At 43.2% G+C, this 15,298-nt stretch overlaps 1 protein-coding gene and 1 long non-coding RNA gene across 2 annotated transcripts in view; one reads left to right on the forward strand and one right to left on the reverse strand.

Annotated features, from left to right (window-relative positions):
* LOC140914952 (uncharacterized) overlaps positions 1–269 on the reverse strand; it is a 35,874-nt gene extending 35,605 nt beyond the window's left edge. The window contains exon 1 of the long non-coding RNA XR_012160050.2: positions 120–269. This is a non-coding gene — a long non-coding RNA (uncharacterized LOC140914952). The remainder of the gene's footprint in view (positions 1–119) is intronic.
* Positions 1–15,298, forward strand: part of ADAM12 (ADAM metallopeptidase domain 12) — a 353,284-nt gene that overhangs the window by 11,706 nt on the left and 326,280 nt on the right. The gene's annotated exons all lie outside the window — the stretch shown is intronic.

Below are 15,298 nucleotides of genomic sequence, written 5' to 3' on the forward strand. Positions count from 1 at the left end.
TGGGGCTTCTGCATATTTGCATCCCCCCCCCAAACAAAACAAAACAAAAAAAGAACAAACAAACTTCCCCTCCTCTCCTGGCTGCTTTGCAAACGTTGCAGCCCTCCTCTTCCAGTTACCGTGCCGTCCCATCTGCTCTGCAAATCCAGTTCAGCCGCACCGCGTCCCCCAGCCTCCCCGGCTCCTCTTTCGCTCTGGTTGCGCCGCTGTGTTTGCGTGTAAGGGGGAGTTAGCTGTCGCCTGGGAGTGAAAGCATTCACGCTGCGTCGGCTGCTCATTGCAGCCCACTGAGCCGGGCTGGAGGATTGCTGCCCGCTTAGCTGCAGGGCCAGCTCTCCAGCCGCAAAGCACCCAAGCTTGCATTGCACTGATGCTTCTCATGCCTCCTCCCGACCCCCCCCCCCCGCGCTCCCCCTCCCCAGCCGGGGCAATGTGACAGGCGATTCTCGTTGCTGATGCAGGGGACGGAGGGACACACGCCATACAAAAGTTGTCTTCACTTTCGAGTTTTGCCTTGACAAAATCTGTCCGCTCATTGCACAAATCAGACCTAGTCTCACCCATTTGGGGTTGAAGGAGCGTGGGAGACCTTTTTCTAAAGTTTCTCTATTTTCTTAGGAATGAAGGATTTTGTAATGTGTTTCAACGAGATACCAATTACACTCGAGATTGCTTTGAAATCTCACATCATTTACATTGTCCTAGCAACTTGAAATGCAGACCTGCATCCGATGAAGTGAGCTGTAGCTCAGGAAAGCTTATGCTCTAATAAATTGGTTAGTCTCTAAGGTGCCACAAGTACTCCTTTTCTTTTTGCGAATACAGACTAACACGGCTGCTGCTCTGAGACCTGCATAAATAGCTCAAGGACTAAAGAGTATTCACACCATAGCCTTTCTTTTGGGTCCTGTTCCAGTATGTAGGGAATCTTCAACTGTTCCCTCCCTCCTGCCCCTTAAACCTGTTGCTTTGGGCTATTCACCTGGTTCCTGTTTATTTTACAATAAACGCTTGCATATCTTTATTGTTCAGTTGAAGATTCCAAAGAACTTTAGGGAAAATTTAGCCTTACAACACCCCAGTGAATTTGGTAAGAACTATTTATGGAAGGGCCAACAATTTACAATGAGTAATATATTAAAAACGCTTTGCTTCTCTGTTTATGAATTTTCTGTACATAAATTGGGGAAAATGGATGTATCATTCAAAATCACTTGTGAATACAGCTATTAATCCTGAGTCTGTAGACTCAGTGGAGGACAGTTCCACATGAATATTTGAAAGTGAATATTTGTACTTTGCTGATTAGTTTCCTGGGTCATGTGGTATTGTTTCTGGTCTCTGAGTGGATAATTTCTGTAAGTAACCACCAACAGTAAGAATTTTGAATTACATGTTGGTGCAGAATTTGAAATCTGAACTGTTAGTCAGATGTGAGTCATAATCCACTTTAGATGAGTATCTGGGCAATTCGGGTTTAACATCTGTTTTTTTCCCCTCATTAGTGAAAGCTTTATTTTCTAGCTAGAATATTCATGCTAAGGGAACACAGAGAATTTATTTAAATATTTGAATAAATATTTGCTTAAAATGTTTAACATTATTGGCTTAGCTCTGTTATGTCAGTTTCACAGATATATTTGGAGTCATCTTGTCAGCAGTTCACTCAGCAAGTTAGTGACAGAGTCAGGAATCAAACACAGAGGTCTGAATCTGTCCCCTGCTTTAACGAGTAGCTGACGCTGTATAATTTATGAGAGAGAGAGAGAGAGTTGTTAAATTGCATAAATATATAGCACAGCAATGAAAGAAGTACCTGTTCCTACAGACCTGATTGCATGTGTCTACTATTCCAATTTGAAATTTAGCTTTTGTTTAGTCCCTAAATTTATGCACAGGAGATTTACGCTGGGATTATTGTTTTGTCTTTGTTAGGAAAATTAACGTTATGGTTACTAACATGGATTAACCCATGTTAACTAACGGGTTAAGAAAACATACCTTTATGAACACACTAGTTAACAAGGGTTAACCCGTGTTAGTTAACATACCATTATCATTTTCCTAGTGAAGACGGAGCCATAGTCCTATCACAAATAGAGCTTCATGATCCACTTGATTTGAGAACATGCATATTCTATGTAATTGTGTCTGAGTGAACTGGGGTCATTATTTTAGTCAGCTGACATCCCCAGATAGTGAGCTAGGAAGACATCAACTGGTCATGGTCAACTAGTAGCATACAAACCCATCAGATGTGAGAACTAATCCTTGTCTTCAGTAGAACTCTGTGTGGGCCCAGGGGACAACGATGCATATGAGCTTGTGGGATCAAAGCATGTCTAGAGCTTCTTCAATGACTTGCAGCTGCAGTGTTGCAGCTGGCCTGAAAACTTGCTATGCGGGGTTCATAATATAATCTGCTTGATTTTTGTATTTTGAAGATGGAAAGATTTATACATCTGAGATATTAAACCATATACAGTGGTTTCTGTGCTTGCATAGTAGTACTTCACATGGACAGTTTGAGAGTTTAAGTGCCTAAATATTTATACAATGAATGTTAATGGCTCTGAGAGTTTAAGATCATGGATAATTATAACTTCTCTTAAGAGGCAACCATCTGTCAAGAGCCACTTATTGGATTTGGCTCTTTCTTTGTGTCTTCCTATTTCCAATCCTAAACCTTCTATGTTAATAACTATTAGTTCTTACAATTCCCAGTCTCCTGCCTTTCTTACAGTTGCCGTTGAACGTGTCCTTCTCTTTTTTCCCCTCTTGCCCCCCCCATTCTCTTCTCTTCTCTTTTGTCATGTCATCTTCCTTGCTGATACCTTTGGATGAAATTTACCTTTTGTGTTGGTCCTCAGCACAGGAATAGATTTCATCCTTAGTCAACCTGCAAAATTAAACACTGTTACTTTGTCATATTGCTCCCTCTGGAGTTTTTTTGGAGTCAATAGATTGAGCTCTACTTGATTCCCATGTAACTCTCAAAGCTCTTTTTAGTGTCATTTTGAAACTGTTGCTGAGGTTGAGGGAGATGAGCACATGGTTGTACAGAGTCTAAGCTTGTTTGACTGTTGACCAAACTGACTTTCCTACAGATATTTTGGACACCCTGGGTAAAATATGTAACTGCTGTACATAGGCGTGGCTCCGTTGTCTTTGATGGAACTGTGCCAGCTTACACCAGCTAAGGATGTACCTCTTCTGTCCCCGCCCTGAAAATGCTCTGTTCCAGCTGATCTTGTCTGTTTCCCCTGCCTGCAGGGGGAGGTATTCAATTTGTTTGTTTTTGCCAAGTTTCTAATCTCCCTTTTCCCTTGAAGGTTGTTGGAAATGTTGCTACCTAGCTATGAAGAGCAACTTCTAAGTAATGATCTACTGCATACATTTCAGACTACTTGTCATCCTGCTCACTGCACTGAGACTGCCCTGATAGCAGCTCTCTAATGATCTGTGAGTGACTGTAACAAATCAGGGTTATGTTTATCTGTTATTCCTACTGAAACTGTCAGCTGGAGTTGACACACTATTGATCATGAAATTCTGTTTTAAAAAGTCTGAATTCCTGTAATAGTTTATCTGGATCTTCACCAGCCTGGTTCAGATCTCACATTTCCTAATCCTGACAGTTTTATCACTAGTGGCCCTTATGCTTCTAACATTTCTCAAATTGCCAGTGTAAATTGTCCATGGATCCTGCCAGGGTTTCATTTTATTCAGTATTCATATGCTTCCTTTTGGGCAGTATCATTTCTAGTAAAGGGCTTCATTGTAACATGCAAATTGACAACCGTGAGATCTATTTTTCAAGCAGATCGTGTGTCACTTTCAATCTTCTGCTAGTTCAGAGCCCCTAGGGGCAATGGAGCAATGTGCACATGTGTATCTCTGAAAAACCCAGAGCTGCTTGTTGTTGTTGCCAAGCCTTGCATCTGAGTTCTGAGAATCTAATTATTAGAGCCTGTGGCCCTTACAGGCTGAGAGAATTATTTTGTTCTTGGCTCTTCACAGCGAAAGGTGTCATAAACTGGAAAATGCCATTTTTAGGGGTGTGTTCAGTTTAGGTTTGAAATATTCTAATGTTTACGAGGCCACGCTCCGTTTACATGGGCAAACTTTCCTTGGCTCTCTATCTCCTGCAATAACCAATTCTGCTCAGAAGGTATGACTCTCTTGTTGGTATTCATTTTGGAGGGATCTCTTGTTTGCTCTGATCCCCTTTTCCATTTCCATTTTTCTCTCATTCTGTTTTCGCGTTTTTTCCTGAAGGCTACCTCAAATATTGGGTTTTTTTAAGTTTAACATTCAACCATATATAAACACATACATTATACGTTGCGGTGTATCATTCAAATCACATTTAACATCTCTAAAATTCATATGACAAGGAATCTTGATCACAGGAAATCTCTAATATGAAAAGAACTAAGTAAGGTCTGAATTGTGCCTGCTAGGCAGAAACTTTCATTTGGGGCACTAGGTCAAATTTAGTAGTGTTAGATCAATTTAACCCTGCACCTGTCCACGTGATGAAGCCATTTTTGTCGACTTAAAGGGCTCTTAAAATCGATTTGTGTACTCCTCCCTGATGAGGAGATTAGCACTGAAATCGACATCGCCGGGTCGAATTTGGGGTAGTGTAGATGCAATTCGATGGTATTGGCCTCCGGGAGCTATCCCACAGTGCTCCATTGTGACCGCTCTGGACAGCACTTTCAACTCAGATGCACAGGCCAGGTATACAGGAAAAGCACCAGGAACTTTTGAATTTCATTTCCTGTTTGGCCAGTGTGGCGAGCTCATCAGCACAGGAGACCATGTAGTCCCAGAATAGCAAAAGAGCTCCAGCATGGACTGAACGGGAGGTACTGGATCTGATCGCTGTATGGGGAGATGAATCCATTCTATCAGAACTCTGTTCCAAAAGACAAAATGCCAATATATTTGAAAAAATCTCCAAGGGCATGATGGACAGAGGCTATAACAGGGACCCGCAGCAGTGCCACGTGAAAATTAAGGAGCTCAGGCAAGCCGACCAAAGAGGCAAATGCCCGCTCCGGATCAGAGCCCCAGACATGCTGCTTCTATGATGAGCTGCATGTAATTCTAGGGGGTGCCCCTAGCACTACCCCACCCCGTCCATGGACACCTTCAAGAAGGGAGTCTCATGCAACAGGGATGAGGATTTTGGGGACGAGGAAGATGAGGAGGAGGATAGTACATAACAGGCAAGCAGAGAAACTGTTCTCCCCAACAGCCAGGAACTGTTTATCACCCTGGAGCCAATACTCTTCCAAGATGGGCTCCTGGACCATGAAGCAGGAAAAGGCACCTCTGGTGAGTATACCTTTGTAAATATAATACATGGTTTAAAAGCAAGCATGTTTAATGATCGATTTGCCCTGAAGACTTGGGATGCATTCGCGGGCCAGTACAGCTCCTGGAAAAGTCTGTTAATGTGTCTGGGGATGGAGTGGAAATCCTCCAGGGACATTATTAAGGGGACATTCAGAGGTGGCCATTCCTGCTGCGCTGTTTGCCTGTGGCTGAAAAGAAATCATCCCCGCTTTTAGCCACGCGGGGGTGGGGAGGCTGTTCACGCAGAACTGTTTGTGTTTGACTGGCAGGGATCTTCCCTGATACTAGTTACATGGTGGGAGGAGGGGTGAAGCGATCATCCCAGAGAACTGGGTGTGTGTGTGTGTGTGGGGGGGGGTTAGTTGGATTTGTGCAGCACGTTAACCCGAAAACCACAGCCCCTCCTTTTAAATGGCCAACCCAGTGGGCGCTTGGCATGGGAAAGAAGGGTGCTGCTGTTTGAAATCATTCTCACATGTTATGAAGGTTGAAGAAGCCGAAAAACTGTGGCTTACCATGGCTGCCTGCAAGCTGAATTCTGTTGCCCAGCCCTGCGTGCGTGATCTCTCACACCAAACGGGCAGGCCCTCAATATAAGAGGCAAAATGCGACCTTGTACCGAAAGCACATGTGCTGTGTAATGTTAGCAGCTTGGTTCACTGTGAACGAGTCTACCCATTGTTCTCTAAAATGTGTCTTTTTAAATACTACTCTCCCTTTTTTTCCTCCCGCAGCTTCAAATGTTTCAACGCTCCCCCTATCATCTCCATTCCACTGGCTAGCGCAGATATGAAGGCAGAAAAAATGCACTCGCGATGAAATGTTCTCTGAGCTCATGCAGTATGCGTGGAGGCAGAGTCCAGGAAAGCAGAAAATGAACGCGAGGACAGGAGGGGAGAGCGAGGTGAGAGGTTGCGGGAGCAAGAGGAGAAGTGGTGGCAGCATGATGAGAGAAGGCAGGATGCAATGCTGAGGCTACTGGGGGATCAAACTGATCTCCTCGGGCATCTGATGGAGCTACAGGAAAGGCAGTAGGAGCACGGACCGCTGCTGCAGCCTCTGTGTAACTGCCCGTCCTCTTCCCCAAGTTCCATAGCCTCCTCACCCAGATACCCAAGAACACGGTGGGGGGGCTCCGAGCACCCAACCACTCCACCCCAGAAGACTGCCCAAGCAACAGAAGGCTGACATTCAATAGGTTTTGAAGTACACTGTGGCCTTGTCCTTCCCTCCTCCCCTCATCCACCACCCACTTGGTGCTTTCCTCCTCCCCCACCCCTCCCAGGCTACCTTGGCAGTTGTCCCCCTATTTGTGTGATGAATTAATAAAGAATACATGATTTTAAAACAACAATGACTTTATTGCCTCTGCAAGTGGTGATCAAAGGGGGAAGGACGGTTGGCTTACAGGGAAGTAGAGTGAACCAAGGGGGCTGGTTTTCATCAAGGAGAAAGAAACAAAACTGTCACACCATAGCCTGGTCAGTCATGAAACTGGTTTTCAAAGCTTCTCTGATGCACAACGCGTCCTGCTGTGCTCTTCTAATCGCCCTGGTGTCTGGCTGCGCGTAATCAGCAGCCAGGCGATTTGCCTCAACCTCCCACCCTGCCATAAATGTCTTTCCCCTTACTCTCACAGATATTGTGGAGCACACAGCAAGCAGCAGTAACAATGGGAATATTGGTTTCACTGAGGTCTGACCTAGTCAGCAAACAGTGCCAGTGAGCTTTTAAACATCCAAATGCACATTCTACCACCATTCTGCACTTGCTCAGCCTATAGTTGAACTACCCCTTACTACTGTCCAGGTTGCCCGTGTAAGGTGCCATGGGAGCAAGGGGTAGGCTCGGTCCCCTAGGATAACTATAGGCATTTCAACATCCCCAGTGCTTATTTTCTAGTCTGGGAAGTAAGTCCCTTCCTGCAGCTGTTCAAACAGACCAGAGTTCCTGACGATGTGAGTGTCGTGTATCTTTCCCGTCCATCCCACGTTGATGTCGGTGAAACGTCCCTTGTGATCCACCACTGCTTGCAGCACCATTGAGAAGTACCCCTTGCGGTTTATGTACTGGCTGCCAAGGTGGTCCAGTCCCAAGATAGGGATATGCGTTCCGTCTATCGCCCCACCACAGTTAGGGAATCCCATTGCAGCAAAGCCATCTAGTATGACCTGCACATTTCCCAGAGTCACTACCCTTGATAGCAGCAGCTCAGTGATTGCATTCGCTACTTGGATCACAGCAGCCCCCACAGTAGATTTGCTCACTCCAAATTGATTACCGACTGATTGGTAGCTGTCTGGTGTTGCAAGCTGCCAGAGGGCTATTGCCACTCGCTTGTGAACTGTGAGGGCTGCTCTCATCTTGGTATTCTTGCGCTTCAGGGCAGGGGAAGGCAAGTCACAAAGTTGCATGAAAGTGTCCTTACGTATGCAAAAGTTTTGCAGCCACTGGGAATCATCCCAGACTGCAACACTATGCAGTCCCACCAGTCTGTGCTTGTTTCCCGGGCCAAGAATCGGCATTCCATGACATGAGACTGCCCCATTGCCACCAAGATGTCCATATTGCTGGGGCCCATACTTTGATAGAAGTCTATGTCCATGTCCTCATCACTCTCGTCACTATGCTGCTGTCGCCTCCTCACCTGCTTTTACAGGTTCTGATTCTGCACCTACTGCAGAATAATGTGCAAGGTGTTTACAATGCTCATAACTGCTGCGGTGATCTGAGCAGGCTCCATGCTTGCCATGGCATGGCGTCTGCAGGAGAGCAGAGTTTCAGTGGAAGTGGTGGCTGATGATGGATGCCGCGAGAATAGATCTTTATAGAGAATGATGAGAGGACTTGCAAGGTGGATTCATGAGAGCAGAGTTGCAGCGGAAGCGGTGGATGATGACCGTTAGCATCGCACATTTCCCAAGGAAGAACGCATATACCTGGGAGCCCATGACAGACAATATGGAGAAATTCACTATTGAGACAAGAGCAGCAGAGCAGAGTTGCAGCAAAAGCGGTCTGCTGAAAGCAGTATGGCATCCGCACGGAAAAAAGGTGTGAAACGATTGTCTTCCACTGCTTTCCCAGAGGGAGGGGCGACTGACAACATGTACCCAAAACCACCTGCGACAATGTTTTTGCCCAATCAAGCACTGGGAGCTTAACCCAGAATTCCAATGGGTTGTGGAGACTGCGGGAGCTGTGGGATAGCTGCCCACAGTGCACCGCTCCGTAAGTCGATGCTAGCCACGGTGGACTAATGCGCTTAGTGTGGACATACACAATCGACTGTATAAAATCAATTTCTAAAAAATTTCTATAATATTGACCTAATTTTGTAGCGTAGACATACCGTTAGCCTCCAACATTGGAGGTGTTGCATCAAAACTGTAGCCTACTGAAGTCACTGAGAGTGTTGCCATTGACTTCAATGGATTTTGGACTAGGTACATTGTGCCACAAGCGTGCAGGCAGATTACTGTATGTTGAGTAGTACAGCCTTGTAATAAGTTGCAACATGCACTCCTTTCTTTGTGCAGCTAGCTGTAGTGGCCAAAGGAGAGCAAAGATTGTGGTTGTGACAATGTGGGAAAGGTATGCTCCTTTCTCCCCCAGACAGAGACTGGCCACAGTCTGGCCTTAAGTAGAAACTGAGATGTACTGGTGGTAATGGAAATACACTCAGTGTCACGTATAAATATATAGCTTTCAGCTATATTTATTTCCAGACTGCATTTTCAGAAACCAGTGTCACATACTCAATGGTTTTTAATAAAGTGTAATTCTGTCTCCCTAGAAACTGTCAGTCCTTAGTGCTACAGATGCATTAACTGATTAAAGCATAGAATGCTGATTAGCTCCTAGCCTATGTGTAATATAGCTGGTTACTAATTATTATTAACTTTTGTTTAAAAGACAACAAGGAATTAGGAAAATGCCGTCTTCTCTCAGGAGAATCCAAATCTGTTGGTCAGGGTTGTTGACCCAGATTCCATTTAGGAAAACTGACCAAGGAAGTTGAGCTGCAAAATGTCCTGCATATAACAGTTTGGTGATATCTGTAATTGTGATAATTAATGCATCTGTCCTGATCATAAGCAGAAACAGAATACCTTTCTTCTCTGCAGTAGCTGCATTTCATAATGACAAAAATTAAAGATTACTGAAAAGGGCATTAAAGCCCTTGGAAGTTGTAGACTCTCGTGATGGCTATTTGAAGGTTCTAATGCTTGTGATCATCTTGTGTGGTAGGCTAGCTGATAAGCATTTCTTGTGATGACTGGGCCCTTGTGTAGCTCAACCTTAAATTGAGTTTGGGCCAGAATTATTGGAAATCCTATATCCTGTTTTCTGTAGGAAATTAGATTAGATGGTCACAGTAGTTCCTTCTGCCTTTAAAATCTGTGAATCTACACTTGGTTTGTAACGATCCGTGTACCTGTATTGGGGCAAACCCTAATGTACATATGATTTACACTAAATTAATATAAAACCATATTACTGTAGGGCAGGAAGGGACCTCAAGATCATCTAGTCCATTTCCCTCTCCTTGCCCTGGCACTAAATTAGGATTAAATATGCCTGGCATGAATTGTCCAGGTGCAGTTTACTCAGGCTTCAAACAGAGATAAGTTGCAACAATGTAAATCATGGGCCAGATCCTCATCTGGTCTGAATTAACATAGTTCTAATGATGTAACCTGTAAATTGTGATGTAAGCACAATTTAAACTGGCTGAGGACTGGTTCCTTGTAGATATTTGAAATTTACACCAGCAGTTAAAACCCACCACAGACAAGGTCCAGGACCAGCTGCTGAGACAGAGATGCACTTAGGTCCAGATCCTCAAAGCCATTAGGTGCCAAACTCCCATTTAAATCAATCGGAGTTAAGTACCTCAATACCTTTTGAGGATGTGGGCCTTAGTCTTTATCCCTATGAGTAGGGGATCTCACCAACTCCATGAGGCTTGAACTGGTTGGGGTCCCCAGGTGATGGTGGTAGTTCAGGGTCCTGAGTGCTGGAGACAGGCAGAACCCCCAGCACAATCAGTCAGGAGAAGATAGAGTCCCAGTGGAACTGATGCATAGTTTGGATCTAAGCATCAGAATATTTACTTGGGCATAGGTAGGGGTTTTTGTAGAAAAAACACAATGGTTCAAGGGAGAATGCTAGAATTGTTTATGAGTAAACTGATGACTTAAGGGTTTTCTTTAGGCTAGACAATAGGAGCTGATCACTCTTGGCTATGGGTGGTGTTTTCTTCCAGGGAGTTCACAATTCAACTAGGCTGCTTCAGTATTTTGGATATCAATTGCGGATTTATACTAGAATTGGTCTGATAATTGCTGAGCTGGGTGTGTGCAGGTGTAGGTTCATTAATATCTGGAGCAGAGAGCCCCCAGGATGCCGTGCTTCCCTGCTTTTCTGATCCCGGAGTTCAGTGTGGTTCTCTGTTCTCCATTCTGTATGCAAATTGAAATGTCTCCCTGTCCCATCTTTCATGCAGAGGAGGCTAGGGGAGTTATCTCTGTTTTCCATTCTGTATGCTAATGAAGATGTCTTAATCTTGTCATCCTTGTCAAGAGGGGTCTAGGTGTGTCTCCCATCCACCCTTCATTGCTCTCTCTAAGTCTTTTCTCTGATGGGTTTTGGTTTAAACAGAAGCTGGGGCTGGGGTGGGGGCGTCTTTCATGAGTCAGACAGGCTAGATACTGCGCCCTGGTTCTCCAAGAACACAGAGGTGACTGGTATCAGCCCTCAGTCACCAGCTGGCACTCTCCGGTCACCCAGTTCTGAAGGCAGCAGCTCAGAAGTAAGAGTGGCATGGTATTGCCACCCTTACTTCTGTGCAGCTGCTAGCAGGGCACTGTTGGACAAGAGCTTGGCACTTGGCCAACAGCCGCCACTCTCCGGCCACCCAGCTCTCAAGGCAGCGCAGAAGTAAGGGTGGCAATGCCATGACCTCCTCCTAAAATAACCTTGTAACCCCCTCTGCAACTCCTTTTTGGGTTAAGACTCCCAATTTGAGAAACGCTGGTGTCCCCAATGAAATCTATATAGTATAGGGTAAAAGCACGTAGAAGACCAGATTTCACAGGGGAAGACCAGATTTCACAATCTGTGATGTGTGTTTTCATGGTTGTGAATTTGGTAGGACCCGACCTGTGCGATTTTTATCTACTGTGAAGAATTGGGCTGTGTGATAGGCTGGTACTCTAGGACCCGACCTGTGCGATTTTTATCTACTGTGAAGAATTGGGCTGTGTGATAGGCTGGTACTCTAGGACTATTCATTGGAAGTAACAAGTGAAGCATCTTTCTGTTGGTGGAGAAAGGTCATATAATTCTACTGAGTGCTAAAATTATTGTTCAGGCAGAAAGTGTTAATTGATAGGAATCCTGTTTGTGTGGCTAATAGCAAGTTTCTCCTCTATTAGTCACAGGGTAAAAACTGAAGTTTGGGCTTTCTTCTCTCTTAGGGTCCCGTTTAATTATAGGGTTCAATTTTAATGTTTGTACTCAATCTTAGGAGATCATTTTGGCCTAGTAACTAAAGTCATCAGTCAGATGGAGGTTAAGGGTTTTCCTTCACTAGAGTCTTTACTTTCAGTTATCTTCCCATTGACTAGAGTAGTTAACATCAGTAAAGGCTAGTCTGCCATTCCAGAAACTTCTGTTCCAGACAACAAATGCTTGTAGTTTACTCTAGATTGATCTCAGGATAAACCACAACCATTTGGGCAGTTTCCAGACTAGCCTTTGTAAATGTGGTAACTTTTAGTGAAGTAACTTGAGGTAAAAACTCTAGTACAGATAACTCAACTTTTACGTTACTTGACATAGTTTTAATTTTTAGTAGTAGTTTCTTTTTTTTTTGTTAAATAAATGTAAGAAATAATTACACTTATCTGACAAAATGGTTTGCCCCTACACAATCATTTGCTGGTACTTTCAGGATCAGGGTCCTAAGGAGGTTGGAAAAGAGATAACAAATCACTTTGAGAATCATCAGGTAAACTTTGCAGTAAGTGTCTGCATTATACAGCACAAGAAAGCCATTTATTTGACAGAGAGCATTGCCAGTGGAACGAATGTTATCATGGGAGTCGAGTGGTGGAGTTCTAATTCTTGCTCTGCCATTGCTTTCTTTTGTGGCCTTAGTTAAGTCACTTAACTTTAGCCTCAGCTTCTCATTTGTGAAATGAGCACAGTAATACTTATCATGGAGGACTGTTGTCAGAACTAATTGTCTAATGTTTGCACATCTCTTTGAAAACACGTTGCTATGTAATGTGAAGTATTAGTGTCAATGGTTCAGTGAGTGACTTAGCAACTTCAGAATCCAGTCTGTAAAAACTATGTCCACTGTTTCACTTAAAATCTTTAAGCAACCTTGACCAATTTTCCAAGTAATTCCAAAGCCAAGAAATGCATAAAAATGACTTAATTTAAGTGCCCTCCCTGGTTTGGAACTTGAATAAATATGAGAAAGCTGTGGGTTGATTTTGTTTGTTTGCCCATCCAGAAGTTCAACATGACGAATCCATAGACTGGATAAATGCATTCTTTCTTGTACCAAATATATGATCTAATATGGCAACAATGGAACATTTCATGGCCTGTTAACCATGCTGGCTATTCTACAATGAGGCATAAAAAAGCTGGATGCAGAACTTGGCAAAAAAAAGGGTCATCAGCTCGTTTATTCCACAAGATATTTGTTAACAGTTAACATTTGTCATCGTTAAAAGTATGTTGTAGTTATGTGTACACATTAAGAGAAAAAGTCTTTTCTGACAATATGATAGCAGTTTGCTATTTTCTGTGTGTTTTTAAAATCTCTTGTTACTCTGTAGAGAGAGAACTGCTGATTGAGGAGGGGGAGCGGGAGGGGAAAAAGGTCATGTGACAGCCTATCCTTGAAAGATTTAGGTATGAACTTCCCTGGGCCCAAATGTTGATGTGCCTTTTTTTTTTAATACAATCATGAAAAATCCTCCAGCTCCCTTGTATTAACGCCACATTAAACAAGTGAAATGAACATACACACACAAATAGATGTGGGGCTGGGCATCATCTGAGTACTATTATTCATCATTAGTCACAGAAGTGTGCTCCTGGGCATCCACTAATTTCTTAGGTTTCAGAGTAGCAGCCATGTTAGTCTGTATCCGCAAAAAGAACAGGAGTACTTGTGGCACCTTAGAGACTTAACAAATTTATTTTTGCCGCAAGTACTCCTGTTCTTTTTACTAATTTCTTAATGTGCCTAACTCTCTGAGGTACTCCTGCTAGTTCATTAAAAAAAGTGAGTATCGTGACAAATATTATTTAATCTACATTATCTGAGACTAAATTCTGTCACTGGTTTCACCCATTAAAACTGCTAAGATTGCACACCTGTAGATGAGAGCAGAATTTGACCTCAGATATAGTCTACTGAGAAGTATTGAGCCATGTCATTTGTAACTGGTGCTTCTCTATGAACTGGAGGTCATATTTATGACCTCCAAATGAATCTTTCTTTTCTTGTATTTTTGCCAGGGCACCTAGAGGACAGGACGGATATCTCTCTTGGCTGGAACGTTTGTTATCTTTGAAAGAATGTATAAATAAAATAGGAAAAGATTGAATGGAGATCAGTGTATTTCACAGTTCCTTTGAGTCCCACTAAGGGGAGAGCCCCGAGGCGAATGCATGCATTTTAGGTGTGCTAATAGAATCATTGCTGTACCTTTCAGGTTACAGAAGAGAGGATTTTGTGTATTAATGGGCCAGATCCCCAGCTGGTGCAGATTGGCATAGCTCCATTGATTTGGCCGACCCTATGTAAATCCACGGATAGGACACCAGGCGTCAAAGAATCTTTTATACCAGAAATGTTACCCTTACTTTTGACTTATATATATAAATTTAACAAAAAGACTTAACTGGTAACTTTATTAGTACAGGTGAAGTAAATTTTCTGTTTCTATCATGTAGCACCAGTAGCAGCTGAAGCCATAAAAACAAAGGTGCATTATGGACATAACTACCCATCTTAGAATCCTATTCACCAGACATGGGTAAATGCCACAAAATGCTTCTTTTTAACATTGACTTGAAGTAATGCTGGAATGTGCTTCAGTCACATTCTCTCCTCCTTTCTATGTGCTTTCTGGGAACATTGGAACAAATGACTTTCATGCACACGAATGTATGTGAAAAGCACATTTGAAGTTCACACTCAAGGTATTCCTTACTTCTAGTGGTATATGGGATGGAATACTACCTGACACAGCGGAGGTCTGGGTTTCCTACTTCCCTCACCGGAGCCCTGGCTCAGAGGCTATTGAATAATCCAGAAAATGATCTCACTGCAACTTCTACAACTAGGATTGAGAGAACATTTAAATTTGAGCTCTGCACCCAGCCAATAAATCTTTGAGCAGTCTCTTTCTGAGGGTCCAGAAAGGAAAAGTTTTAATGTTTTCCTTCTGCGTGGATCTCAGCACCTGCAAGGGGGAGGTGGGAAATGCTGTCACTAATTTAAAATGGAATTACTTCAGATTTCTGTTGGTATAATAGTAGCAGAATGAGACTTGTGGTTTAATATAATAAGCTTTATGGTTATTGTGGCTGGGCAAATAATTTACTGCTAATATTTTACTTGACACACTTCACTGCTTTTTCTGCTCATAGACCCTCTCTGATTTATTTGGTGTTTGATTTTTCTTTTTCTAATTCTGTAGATTGATCACAAAAAAAATCTAAGTATATTTGATGCTTGCTATTTAATGTTGGAGCTGTATGGATTACTTCTGATTAACTGATCACAAAAGATACTTGTTTCAAAGTAGCAGTCATGTTAGTCTGTGTTTGCAAAAAGAAAAGGAGGACTGTGGCACCTTAGAGACTAACAAATTTATTTGAGCATAAGCTTGCGTGA

This window comes from Lepidochelys kempii, chromosome 7 (assembly GCF_965140285.1).
Source record: "Lepidochelys kempii isolate rLepKem1 chromosome 7, rLepKem1.hap1, whole genome shotgun sequence".
Classification (NCBI taxonomy): domain Eukaryota; kingdom Metazoa; phylum Chordata; order Testudines; family Cheloniidae; genus Lepidochelys; species Lepidochelys kempii.